The sequence below is a fragment of the Hydractinia symbiolongicarpus genome, chromosome 5, assembly GCF_029227915.1.
Source record: "Hydractinia symbiolongicarpus strain clone_291-10 chromosome 5, HSymV2.1, whole genome shotgun sequence".
In the NCBI taxonomy this organism is placed as follows: domain Eukaryota; kingdom Metazoa; phylum Cnidaria; class Hydrozoa; order Anthoathecata; family Hydractiniidae; genus Hydractinia; species Hydractinia symbiolongicarpus.
The window spans coordinates 9248250-9262121 of record NC_079879.1 but is presented as its reverse complement, the minus strand read 5'-3'; the positions used below and the strand labels follow the sequence as shown (position 1 = coordinate 9262121).

The 13872-nt window shown below is 36.9% G+C and overlaps 11 non-coding genes across 11 annotated transcripts; all 11 read left to right on the top strand.

Annotated features, from left to right (window-relative positions):
• The first annotated feature begins 95 nt into the window (after positions 1-95).
• Trnah-gug (transfer RNA histidin (anticodon GUG)) lies at positions 96-167 on the top strand. The gene has a single exon. It is a non-coding gene; the product is annotated as a tRNA-His (tRNA).
• An 814-nt stretch (positions 168-981) lies between these two features.
• Trnah-gug (transfer RNA histidin (anticodon GUG)) lies at positions 982-1053 on the top strand. The gene has a single exon. It is a non-coding gene; the product is annotated as a tRNA-His (tRNA).
• A 6399-nt stretch (positions 1054-7452) lies between these two features.
• On the top strand, positions 7453-7524 carry Trnah-gug (transfer RNA histidin (anticodon GUG)). Its single transcript has one exon. It is a non-coding gene; the product is annotated as a tRNA-His (tRNA).
• A 1063-nt stretch (positions 7525-8587) lies between these two features.
• Positions 8588-8659, top strand: Trnah-gug (transfer RNA histidin (anticodon GUG)). The gene has a single exon. It is a non-coding gene; the product is annotated as a tRNA-His (tRNA).
• Positions 8660-9727: 1068 nt separating this feature from the next.
• Trnah-gug (transfer RNA histidin (anticodon GUG)) lies at positions 9728-9799 on the top strand. Its single transcript has one exon. It is a non-coding gene; the product is annotated as a tRNA-His (tRNA).
• Positions 9800-10017: 218 nt separating this feature from the next.
• On the top strand, positions 10018-10089 carry Trnah-gug (transfer RNA histidin (anticodon GUG)). The gene has a single exon. It is a non-coding gene; the product is annotated as a tRNA-His (tRNA).
• A 591-nt stretch (positions 10090-10680) lies between these two features.
• Trnah-gug (transfer RNA histidin (anticodon GUG)) lies at positions 10681-10752 on the top strand. Its single transcript has one exon. It is a non-coding gene; the product is annotated as a tRNA-His (tRNA).
• Positions 10753-11556: 804 nt separating this feature from the next.
• Trnah-gug (transfer RNA histidin (anticodon GUG)) lies at positions 11557-11628 on the top strand. Its single transcript has one exon. It is a non-coding gene; the product is annotated as a tRNA-His (tRNA).
• An 805-nt stretch (positions 11629-12433) lies between these two features.
• On the top strand, positions 12434-12505 carry Trnah-gug (transfer RNA histidin (anticodon GUG)). Its single transcript has one exon. It is a non-coding gene; the product is annotated as a tRNA-His (tRNA).
• Positions 12506-13389: 884 nt separating this feature from the next.
• Trnah-gug (transfer RNA histidin (anticodon GUG)) lies at positions 13390-13461 on the top strand. The gene has a single exon. It is a non-coding gene; the product is annotated as a tRNA-His (tRNA).
• A 221-nt stretch (positions 13462-13682) lies between these two features.
• On the top strand, positions 13683-13754 carry Trnah-gug (transfer RNA histidin (anticodon GUG)). The gene has a single exon. It is a non-coding gene; the product is annotated as a tRNA-His (tRNA).
• The last annotated feature ends 118 nt before the right edge of the window (positions 13755-13872 follow it).

Below are 13872 nucleotides of genomic sequence, written 5' to 3'. Positions count from 1 at the left end.
GTATCGACTTCAAACATAACGTAATACATTTCTTAATCAACGCATTGCAGCACAGTGTTTTGAACAAGACATATATAGATAACAATCTCACATCAGCCGTGATCGTATAGTGGTTAGTACATTGCGTTGTGGCCGCAATAACCCAGGTTCGAGTCTTGGTCACGGCATTACAAGATTCAGAGATAGGAAAGTGAACATGTATTTCTGTATCGAATAAATTGTCTCCGTTCGATAGAGAAAACAGTCCTATGCATTCATTGTGTTTATTCGATTTAAATAACCGAATTATGTTGTGTATCGACTTTAAACATAACGTAGTATACTTCTTAATCATCGCATTGTAGCAGAGTGTTTTGAACAATTCATGTATGGTTAACAATCTTATATCAGCCGTGATCATATAGTGGTTAGTACATTGCCTTGTGGCCGCAATAACCCAGGTTCGAATCCTGGTCACGGCATTACAAGAATCAGTGATAGGAAAGTGAACATATATTTCTATATCGACTAAATTGACCCCGTTTGCTTGGATGAACAGCTCCTGATGCTTTAATTTTGCTTGTTTTCTCTATTACACCGAATTATGTTGTGTATCGACTTCAAACATAACGTAATACATTTCTTAATCAACGCATTGCAGCACAGTGTTTTGAACAACACATATATAGATAACAATCTTACATCAGCCGTGATCGTATAGTGGTTAGTATATTATGTTGTGGCCGAAATAACCCAGGTTCGGATCCTGGTCACGGCATTACAAGCGTCAGTGATAGGATAGTGAACATGTATTTCCGTATTGATTAAGTTGACCCCGTTCGCTTTGATGAACAGCTCCTGATGCTTTAATTTTCGTTGTTTTCTCTATTACACCGAATAATTTTGTGTATCGACTTCAAACATAACGTAATACATTTCTTAATCAACGCATTGCAGCACAGTGTTTTGAACAAGACATATATAGATAACAATCTCACATCAGCCGTGATCGTATAGTGGTTAGTACATTGCGTTGTGGCCGCAATAACCCAGGTTCGAGTCTTGGTCACGGCATTACAAGATTCAGAGATAGGAAAGTGAACATGTATTTCTGTATCGATTAAATTGTCTCCGTTCGATAGAGAAAACAGTCCTATGCATTCATTGTGTTTATTCGATTTAAATAACCGAATTATGTTGTGTATCGACTTTAAACATAACGTAGTATACTTCTTAATCATCGCATTGTAGCAGAGTGTTTTGAACAATTCATGTATGGTTAACAATCTTATATCAGCCGTGATCATATAGTGGTTAGTACATTGCCTTGTGGCCGCAATAACCCAGGTTCGAATCCTGGTCACGGCATTACAAGAATCAGTGATAGGAAAGTGATCATATATTTCTATATCGACTAAATTGACCCCGTTTGCTTGGATGAACAGCTCCTGATGCTTTAATTTTGCTTGTTTTCTCTATTACACCGAATTATGTTGTGTATCGACTTCAAACATAACGTAATACATTTCTTAATCAACGCATTGCAGCACAGTGTTTTGAACAACACATATATAGATAACAATCTTACATCAGCCGTGATCGTATAGTGGTTAGTATATTGTGTTGTGGCCGAAATAACCCAGGTTCGGATCCTGGTCACGGCATTACAAGCGTCGGTGATAGGATAGTGAACATGTTCTTCTGTATCGATTAAATTGTGTCCACTCGGTAGAGAAAACTGTCCTATGCTTTTGTTTTTTTTATTTTCTTTATATAACTGAATTATGTTGTGTATCGACTTCAAACATAACGTTATACATTTATTACTCAACGCTTTGAAGCAGAGTGTTTTGAACAAGACATATATAGTTAACAATCTCACATTAGCCGTATAAGCCAGGTTCGAATCCTGGTAACGGCAATGCCAGAATCTGTGATAAGAATGTGAACATGTATTTCCGTATCGATTAAAATGTCTCTGTTCGCTAGAGAAAACAATCCTATGATTTCATTTTGTTATTCTCTTTATGTCACCGAATTATGTTGTGTATCAGCTTCAAACATAACGTGATATACCTCTTAATCATCGCCTTGCAGCAGAGTGTTTTGAACAAGGCATGTATAGTCAATCCCACATAAACCGTGATCGTATAGTGGTTAGTACATTCCGTTGTGGCCGCAATAGCCCAGGTTCGAATCCTGGTAACGGCATTACAAGAATCAGTGATAGGAAAGTGAACATGTATTTCCGTATTGATTAAGTTGACCCCGTTCGCTTTGATGAACAGCTCCTGATGCTTTAATTTTGGTTGTTTTCTCTATTACACCGAATAATTTTGTGTATCGACTTCAAACATAACGTAATACATTTCTTAATCAACGCATTGCAGCACAGTGTTTTGAACAAGACATATATAGATAACAATCTCACATCAGCCGTGATCGTATAGTGGTTAGTACATTGCGTTGTGGCCGCAATAACCCAGGTTCGCATCCTGGTCATTTCATTAGCAGAATCTGTGATAGGAAGTTAACGTGTACTTCTGTATCGATTAAATTGTCTCCGTTCGATAGAGAAAACAGGCCTATGCATTCATTTTGTTTATCCTTTTTAAATAACCGAATTATGTTGTTTATCGACTTCAAACATAACGAAATATACTTCTTAATCATCGCATTGCAGCAGAGTGTTTTGAACAAGACATATATGGTTAACAATCTTTTATCGGCCGTGATCGTATAGTGGTTAGTACATTGCGTTGTGGCTGCAATAACCCAGGTTCGAATCGTGGTCACGGCATTACAAGAATCAGTGATAGGAAAGTGAACATATATTTCTGTATTGATTAAAGTATCTCCGTTCGCTAGAGAAGACAGTCCTATGAATTCATTTTGTTATTCTCTTTATATCACCGAATTATGTTATGTATCAGCTTCAAACATAACGTGATATACCTCTTAATCATCGCCTTGCAGCAGAGTGTTTTGAACAAGGCATGTATAGTCAATCCCACATAAACCGTGATCGTATAGTGGTTAGTACATTCCGTTGTGGCCGCAATAACCCTGGTTCGAATCCTGGTCACGGCATTACAAGAATCAGTGATAGGAAAGTGAACATATATTTCTGTATCGATTAAAATATCACCGTTTGCTAGAGAAAACAGTCCTATGAATTCATTTTGTTATTTTCTTTATATCACCGAATTATGTTGTGTATCAGCTTCAAACATAACGTAATATACTTCTTAATCATTGCCTTGCAGCAGAGTGTTTTGAACAAGGCATGTATAGTCAATCTCACAAAAGCCGTGATCGTATAGTGGTTAGTACATTGCGTTGTTGCCGCAATAACCCATGTTCGAATCCTGGTCACGGCATTACAAGAATCAGTGATAAGAAAGTGAACATATATTTCTATATCGATTAAATTGACCCCGTTTGCTTCGATGAACAGCTCCTGATGCTTTAATTTTGCTTGTTTTCTCTATTACACCGAATTATGTTGTGTATCGACTTCAAACAAAACGTAATACATCTCTTAATCAACGCATTGCAGCACAGTGTTTTGAACAACACATATATAGATAACAATCTCACATCAGCCGTGATCTTATAGTGGTTAGTATATATTGTGTTGTGGCCGAGATAACCCAGGTTCGGATCCTAGTCACGGCATTACAAGAGTCAGTGATAGATAGTGAACATGTTCTTCTGTATCGATTAAATTGTCTCCGCTCGCTAGAGAAAACTGTCCTATGCATTTATTTTTTTTATTTTCTTTTTATAACCGAATTATGTTGTGTACCGACTTCAAACACAACGTAATATACTTCTTAATCATCGCCTTGCAGCAGAGTGTTTTGAACAAGGCATGTATAGTTAACAATCTCACATAATCCGTGATCGTGTAGTCGATAGTTCATTGCGTTGTGGCCGCAATAACCCAGGTTCGAATCCTGGTCATTTCATTAGAAGAATCTGTGATAGGAAGTTAACGTGTACTTCTGTATCGATTAAATTGTCTCCGTGCGATTCGATAGAGAAAACAGTCTTATGCATTCATTTTGTTTATTCTTTTTAAATAACCGAATTATGTTGTGTATCGACTTCAAACATAACGAAATATACTTCTTAATCATCGCATTGCAGCAGAGTGTTTTGAACAAGACATATATAGATAACAATCTCACATCAGCCGTGATCGTATAGTGGTTAGTACATTGCGTTGTGGCCGCGTTAACCCAGGTTCGAAACCTGGTCATTTCATTGGAAGAATCTGTGATAGGAAGTTAACGTGTACTTCTGTATCGATTAAATTGTCTCCGTTCCATAGAGAAAACAGTCCTATGCATTCATTTTGTTTATTCTTTTTAAATAACCGAATTATGTTGTGTATCGACTTCAAACATAACGTAATAAATTTCTTAATCAACGCATTGAAGCAGAGTGTTTTGAACAAGACATATACAGTTAACAATCTCACATGAGCCGTGATTGTGTAGTGGTTAGTACATTGGCCTGGGACTGCAATAACCCAGGTTCAAATCCTGGTCACGGCATTACAAGATTCAGAGATAGGAAAGTGAACATGTATTTCTGTATCGATTAAATTGTCTCCCTTCCATAGAGAAAAAAGTTCTATGCATTTATTTTGTTTATTCTTTTTAAATAACCGAATTATGTTGCGTATCGGCTTCAAACGTAACGTAATACATTTATTACTCAACGCTTTGAAGCAGAGAGTTTTGAACAAGACATATATAGTTAACAATCTCACATTAGCCGTATAAGCCAGGTTCCAATCCTGGTAACGGCAATGCCAGAATCTGTGATAAGAATGTGAACATGTATTTCCGTATCGATTAAAATGTCTCTGTTCGCTAGAGAAAACAGTCCTATGAATTCATTTTGTTTATTTTCTTTATATCACCGAATTATGTTGTGTATCGGCTTCAAACATAACGTAATATACTTCTTAATCATCGCCTTGCAGCAGAGTATTTTGAACAAGGCATGTATAGTTAACAATCTCACATAATCCGTGATCGTGTAGTGGATAGTTCATTGCGTTGTGGCCGCAATAACCCAGGTTCGAATCCTGGTCATTTCATTAGAAGAATCTGTGATAGGAAGTTAACGTGTACTTCCGTATCGATTAAATTATCTCCGTGCGATTCGATAGAGAAAACAGTCTTATGCATTCATTTTGTTTATTCTTTTTAAATAACCGAATTATGTTGTGTATCGACTTCAAACATAACGAAATATACTTCTTAATCATCGCATTGCAGCAGAGTGTTTTGAACAAGACATATATAGATAACAATCTCACATCAGCCGTGATCGTATAGTGGTTAGTACATTGCGTTGTGGCCGCGATAACCCAGGTTCGAAACCTGGTCATTTCATTGGAAGAATCTGTGATAGGAAGTTAACGTGTACTTCTGTATCGATTAAATTGTCTCCGTTCCATAGAGAAAACAGTCCTATGCATTCATTTTGTTTATTCTTTTTAAATAACCGAATTATGTTGTGTATCGACTTCAAACATAACGTAATAAATTTCTTAATCAACGCATTCCAGCTCAGTGCTTTGAACAAGACATATACAGATAACAAACTCACGTCACTGTGATCGTATAGTGGTTATTACATTGCGTTGTGGCCGCAATAACCCAGGTTCGAGTCCTTGTCATTTCATTAGAAGAATCTGTGATAGGAAGTTAACGTGTGCTTCTGTATCGATTAAATTGTCTCCGTTCCATAGAGACAACAGTCCTATGAATTTATTTTGTTTATTTTCTTTATATCACCGAATTAATTTTGTGTATCGGCTTCTAACATAACGTAACATACTTCTTAATCATCGCCTTGCAGCAGAGTGTTTTGAACAAGGCATGTATAGTTAACAATCTCACATAAGCCGTGATCGTGTAGTGGTTAGTTCATTGCGTTGTGGCCGCAATAACCCAGGTTTGAATCCTGGCCGCGGCATTACCAGAATCTGTGATAGGAAAGTAGCGTTTATTTCTGTATCTATTCCATTGTCCCCGTGCGCTTGGATGACCAGCTCCTGATGTTGTAATTTTGGTTGTTGTCTTTATTACACTGAATTATGTTGCGTATCGATTTTAAACATAACGTAATAAATTTCTTAATCAACGCATTGAAGCAGAGTGTTTTAAACAAGACATATACAGTTAACAATCTCACATGAGCCGTGATTGTATAGTGGTTAGTACATTGGCCTGGGACTACAATAACCCAGGTTCAAATCCTGGTCACGGCATTACAAGATTCAGAGATAGGAAAGTGAACATGTATTTCTGAATCGATTAAATTGTCTCCGTTCGATAGAGAAAACAGTCCTATGCATTCATTGTGTTTATTCTTTTTAAATAACCGAATTATGTTGTGTATCGACTTTAAACATAACGTAGTATACTTCTTAATCATCGCATTGTAGCAGAGTGTTTTGAACAAGGCATGTATAGTTAACAAACTTATATCAGCCGTGACCGTATAGTGGTTAGTACATTGCCTTGTGGCCGCAATAACCCAGGTTCGAATCCTGGTCACGGCATTACAAGAATCAGTGATAAGAATGTGAACATATATTTCTATATTGATTAAATTGATCCCGTTTGTTTCGATGAACAGCTCCTGATGTTTTAATTTTGCTTGTTTTCTCCATTACACCGAATTATGTTGTGTATCGACTTCAAACATAACGTAATACATTTCTTAATCAACGCATTGCAGCACAGTGTTTTGAACAACACATATATAGATAACAATCTCACATCAGCCGTGATCGTATAGTGGTTAGTATATTGTGTTGTGGCCGAGATAACCCAGGTTCGGATCCTGGTCACGGCATTACAAGAATCAGTGTTAGGAAAGTGAACATATATTTCTGTATCGATTAAATTGACCGCGTTCGCTTGGATGAACAGCTCCTGATGCTTTAATTTTGCTTGTTTTCTCTATTACACCGAATTATGTTGTGTATCGACTTCAAACATAACGTAATACATTTCTTAATCAACGCATTGCAGCTCAGTGCTTTGAACAAGACATATACAGATAACAATCTCACATCACCGTGATCGTATAGTGGTTAGTACATTGCGTTGTGGCCGCAATAACCCAGGTTCGAATCCTGGTCATTTCATTGGAAGAATCTGTGATAGGAAGTTAACGTATACTTCTGTATCGATTAAATTGACTTCGTTCGATAGAGAAAACAGTCCTATGCATTCATTTTGTTTTTTCTTTTTAAATATCCAAATTATATTGTGCATCGACTTCAAACATAACGAAATATACTTCTAATCATCGCATTGCAGCAGAGTGTTTTGAACAAGACATATATGGTTAACAATATCAAAGCATAACGTAATATACTTCTTAATCATCGCCTTGCAGCAGAGTGTTTTGAACAAGGCATGTATAGTCAATCTCACAAAAGCCGTGATCGTATAGTGGTTAGTACATTGCGTTGTGGCCGCAATAACCCAGGTTCGAATCCTGGTCACGGCATTACAAGAATCAGTGTTAGGAAAGTGAACATATATTTCTGTATCGATTAAATTGACCCCGTTCGCTTGGATGAACAGCTCCTGATGCTTTAATTTTGCTTGTTTTCTCTATTACACCGAATTATGTTGTGTATCGACTTCAAACATAACGCAATACATTTCTTAATCAACGCATTGCAGCTCAGTGCTTTGAACAAGACATATACAGATAACAATCTCACATCACCGTGATCGTATAGTGGTTAGTACATTGCGTTGTGGCCGCAATAACCCAGGTTCGAATATTGGTCATTTCATTGGAAGAATCTGTGATAGGAAGTTAACGTATACTTCTGTATCGATTAAATTGACTTCGTTCGATAGAGAAAACAGTCCTACGCATTCATTTTGTTTTTTTTTTAAATAACCGAATTATGTTGTGTATCGACTTCAAACATAACGAAATATACTTCTAATCATCGCATTGCAGCAGAGTGTTTTGAACAAGACATATATGGTTAACAATCTTATATCAGCCGTGATCATATAGTGGTTAGTACATTGCGTTGTGGCCGCAATAACCCAGGTTCGAATCCTGGTCACGGCATTACAAGAATCAGTGATAGGAAAGTGAACATATATTTCTGTATCGATTAAAATATCTCCGTTCGCTATAGAAAACAGTCCAATGAATTCATTTTGTTATTTTCTTTATATCACCGAATTATGTTGTGTATCGGCTTCAAACATAACGTAATACATTTATTACTCAACGCTTTGAAGCAGAGTGTTTTGAACAAGACATATGTAGTTAACAATCTCACATTAGCCGTATAAGCCAGGTTCGAATCATGGTAACGGCAATGCCAGAATCTGTGATAAGAATGTGAACATGTATTTCCGTATCGATTAAAATGTCTCTGTTCGCTAGAGAAAACAGTCCTATGAATTCATTTTGCTTATTTTCTTTATATAACCGAATTCTGTTGTGTGTCGACTTCAAACATAACGAAATTTACTTCTTAATCATCGCATTGCAGCAGAGTGTTTTGAACAAGACATATATGGTTAACAATCTCATATGAGCCGTGATCGTATAGTGGTTAGTACATTGCGTTGTGGCTGCAATAACCCAGGTTCGAATCCTGGTCACGGCATTACAAGAATCAGGGATAGGAAAGTGAACATATATTTCTGTATCGATTAAAATATCTCCGTTCGCTAGAGAGTTATTTTCTTTATATCACCGAATTATGTTGTGTATCGGCTTCAAACATAACGTGATATACCTCTTAATCATCGCATTGCAGCAGAGTGTTTTGAACAATGCATGTATAGTCAATCCCACTTAAACCGTGATCGTATAGTGGTTAGTACATTCCGTTGTGGCCGCAATAACCCAGGTTCGAATCCTGGTCACGGCATTACAAGAATCAGTGATAGGAAAGTGAACATATATTTCTGTATTGATTAAATTGACCTCGTTCGCTTGGATGAACAGCTCCTGATGCTTTAATTTTGCTTGTTTTTTCTATTACACCGAATTATGTTGTGTATCGACTTCAAACATAACGTAATACATTTCTTAATCAACGCATTGCAGCACAGTGTTTTGAACAAGACATATATAGATAACAATCTCACATCAGCCGTGATCGTATAGTGGTTAGTACATTGCGTTGTGGCCGCAATAACCTGGGTTCGAATCCTGGTCATTTCATTAGAAGAATCTGTGATAGGAAGTTAACGTGTACTTATATTGTCTCCATTCGATAGAGAAAACAGTCGTATGCATTCATTTTGTTTATTATTTTTAAATAACCGAATTATGTTGTGTATCGACTTCAAACATAACGAAATATACTTCTTAATCATCGCATTGGAGCAGAGTGTTTTGAACAAGACAGATATGGTTAACAATCTTATATCAGCCGTGATCGTATAGTGGTTAGTACATTGCGTTGTGGCAGCAATAACCCAGGTTCGAATCCTGGTCACGGCATTACAAGAATCAGTGATAGGAAAGTGAACATGTATTTCTGTATCGATTAAATTGACGCCGTTCGCTTTGATGAGCAGCTCCTGATGCTTTAATTTTGCTTGTTTTCTCTATTACACCGAATTATGTTGTGTATCGACTTCAAACATAACGTAATACATTTCTTAATCAACGCATTGCAGCTCAGTGCTTTGAACAAGACATATCCAGATAACAATCTCACATCACCGTGATCGTATAGTGGTTAGTACATTGCGTTGTGGCCGCAATAACCCAGGTTCGAATCCTGGTCACGGCATTACAAGAATCAGTGATAGGAAAGTGAACATATATTTCTGTATCGATTAAAATATCTCCGTTCGCTATAGAAAACAGTCCTATGAATTCATTTTGTTATTTTCTTTGTATCACCGAATTATGTTGTGTATCGGCTTCAAACATAACGTAATATACTTCTTAATCATCGCCTTGCAGCAGAGTGTTTTGAACAAGGCATGTATAGTCAAACTCACAAAAGCCGTGATCGTATAGTGGTTAGTACATTGCGTTGTGGCCGCAATAACCCAGGTTCGAATCCTGGTCACGGCATTACAAGAATCAGTGTTAGGAAAGTGAACATATATTTCTGTATCGATTAAATTGACCGCGTTCGCTTGGATGAACAGCTCCTGATGCTTTAATTTTGCTAGTTTTCTCTATTACACCGAATTATGTTGTGTATCGACTTCAAACATAACGTAATACATTTCTTAATCAACGCATTGCAGCTCAGTGCTTTGAACAAGACATATACAGATAACAATCTCACATCACCGTGATCGTATAGTGGTTAGTACATTGCGTTGTGGCCGCAATAACCCAGGTTCGAATCCTGGTCATTTCATTGGAAGAATCTGTGATAGGAAGTTAACGTATACTTCTGTATCGATTAAATTGACTTCGTTCGATAGAGAAAACAGTCCTATGCATTCATTTTGTTTTTTCTTTTTAAATATCCAAATTATATTGTGTATCGACTTCAAACATAACGAAATATACTTCTAATCATCGCATTGCAGCAGAGTGTTTTGAACAAGACATATATGGTTAACAATATCAAAGCATAACGTAATATACTTCTTAATCATCGCCTTGCAGCAGAGTGTTTTGAACAAGGCATGTATAGTCAATCTCACAAAAGCCGTGATCGTATAGTGGTTAGTACATTGCGTTGTGGCCGCAATAACCCAGGTTCGAATCCTGGTCACGGCATTACAAGAATCAGTGTTAGGAAAGTGAACATATATTTCTGTATCGATTAAATTGACCCCGTTCGCTTGGATGAACAGCTCCTGATGCTTTAATTTTGCTTGTTTTCTCTATTACACCGAATTATGTTGTGTATCGACTTCAAACATAACGTAATACATTTCTTAATCAACGCATTGCAGCTCAGTGCTTTGAACAAGACATATACAGATAACAATCTCACATCACCGTGATCGTATAGTGGTTAGTACATTGCGTTGTGGCCGCAATAACCCAGGTTCGAATCCTGGTCATTTCATTGGAAGAATCTGTGATAGGAAGTTAACGTATACTTCTGTATCGATTAAATTGACTTCGTTCGATAGAGAAAACAGTCCTATGCATTCATTTTGTTGTTTTTTTTAAATAACCGAATTATGTTGTGTATCGACTTCACACATAACGAAATATACTTCTAATCATCGCATTGCAGCAGAGTGTTTTGAACAAGACATATATGGTTAACAATCTTATATCAGCCGTGATCATATAGTGGTTAGTACATTGCGTTGTGGCCGCAATAACCCAGCTTCGAATCCTGGTCACGGCATTACAAGAATCAGTGATAGGAAAGTGAACATATATTTCTGTATCGATTAAAATATCTCCGTTCGCTATAGAAAACAGTCCAATGAATTCATTTTGTTATTTTCTTTATATCACCGAATTATGTTGTGTATCGGCTTCAAACATAACGTAATATACTTCTTAATCATCGCCTTGCAGCAGAGTGTTTTGAACAAGGCATGTATAGTCAATCTCACAAAAGCCGTGATCGCATAGTGGTTAGTACATTGCGTTGTGGCCGCAATAACCCAGGTTCGAATCCTGGTCACGGCATTACAAGAATCAGTGTTAGGAAAGTGAACATATATTTCTGTATCGATTAAATTGACCCCGTTCGCTTGGATGAACAGCTCCTGATGCTTTAATTTTGCTTGTTTTCTCTATTACACCGAATTATGTTGTGTATCGACTTCAAACATAACGTAATACATTTCTTAATCAACGCATTGCAGCTCAGTGCTTTGAACAAGACATATACAGATAACAATCTCACATAAGCCGTGATCGTATAGTGGTTAGTACATTGCGTTGTGGCCGCAATAACCCAGGTTTGAATCCTGGTCATTTCATTGGAAGAATCTGTGATAGGAAGTTAACGTATACTTCTGTATCGATTAAATTGACTTCGTTCGATAGAGAAAACAGTCCTATGCATTCATTTTGTTGTTTTTTTTAATTAACCGAATTATGTTGTGTATCGACATCAAACATAACGAAATATACTTCTAATCATCGCATTGCAGCAGAGTGTTTTGAACAAGACATATATGGTTAACAATCTTATATCAGCCGTGATCATATAGTGGTTAGTACATTGCGTTGTGGCCGCAATAACCCAGGTTCGAATCCTGGTCACGGCATTACAAGAATCAGTGATAGGAAAGTGAACATATATTTCTGTATCGATTAAAATATCTCCGTTCGCTATAGAAAACAGTCCAATGAATTCATTTTGTTATTTTCTTTATATCACCGAATTATGTTGTGTATCGGCTTCAATCATAACGTAATATACTTCTTAATCATCGCCTTGCAGCAGAGTGTTTTGAACAAGGCATGTATAGTCAATCTCACAAAAGCCGTGATCGTATAGTGGTTAGTACATTGCGTTGTGGCCGCAATAACCCAGGTTCGAATCCTGGTCACGGCATTACAAGAATCAGTGTTAGGAAAGTGAACATATATTTCTGTATCGATTAAATTGACCCCGTTCGCTTGGATGAACAGCTCCTGATGCTTTAATTTTGCTTGTTTTCTCTATTACACCGAATTATGTTGTGTATCGACTTCAAACATAACGTAATACATTTCTTAATCAACGCATTGCAGCTCAGTGCTTTGAACAAGACATATACAGATAACAATCTCACATCACCGTGATCGTATAGTGGTTAGTACATTGCGTTGTGGCCGCAATAACCCAGGTTCGAATCCTGGTCATTTCATTGGAAGAATCTGTGATAGGAAGTTAACGTATACTTCTGTATCGATTAAATTGACTTCGTTCGATAGAGAAAACAGTCCTATGCATTCATTTTGTTTTTTATTTTTAAATATCCAAATTATATTGTGTATCGACTTCAAACATAACGAAATATACTTCTAAACATCGCATTGCAGCAGAGTGTTTTCAACAAAACATATATGGTTAACAATATCAAAACATAACGTAATATACTTCTTAATCATCGCCTTGCAGCAGAGTGTTTTGAACAAGGCATGTATAGTCAATCTCACATAAGCGTGATCGTATAGTGGTTAGTACATTGCGTTGTGGCCGCAATAACCCAGGTTCGAATCCTGGTCACGGCATTACAAGAATCAGTGATAGGAAAGTGAACATATATTTCTGTATCGATTAAAATGTCTCTGTTCGCTAGACAAAGCAGTCCTATCAATTCATTTTGTTTATTTTCTTTATATCACCGAATTATGTTGTGTATCGGCTTCAAACATAACGTAATAAACGTCTTAATCATCGCCTTGCAGCAGAGTGTTTTGAACAAGGCATGTATGGTTAACAATCTTATATCAGCCGTGATCGTATAGTGGTTAGTACAATGCGTTGTGGCCGCAATAACCCAGGTTCGAATCCTGGTCACGGCATTACAAGAATCAGTGATAGGAAAGTGAACATATATTTCTGTATCGATTAAAACATCTCCGTTCGCTAGAGAAAACAGTCCTATGAATTTATTTTGTTTTTTCTTTTTAAATAACCGAATTATGTTGTGTATCGACTTCAAACATAACGAAATATACTTCTAATCATCGCATTACAGCAGAGTGTTTTGATCAAGATATATATGGTTAACAATCTTATATCAGCCGTGATGGTATAGTGGTTAGTACATTGCGTTGTGGCTGCAATAACCCAGGTTCGAATCCTGGTCACGGCATTACAAGAATCAGTGATAGGAAAGTGAACATATATTTCTGTATCGATAAAAATGTCTCTGTTCGCTAGACAAAGCAGTCCGATGAATTCATTTTGTTTATTTTCTTTATATCACCGAA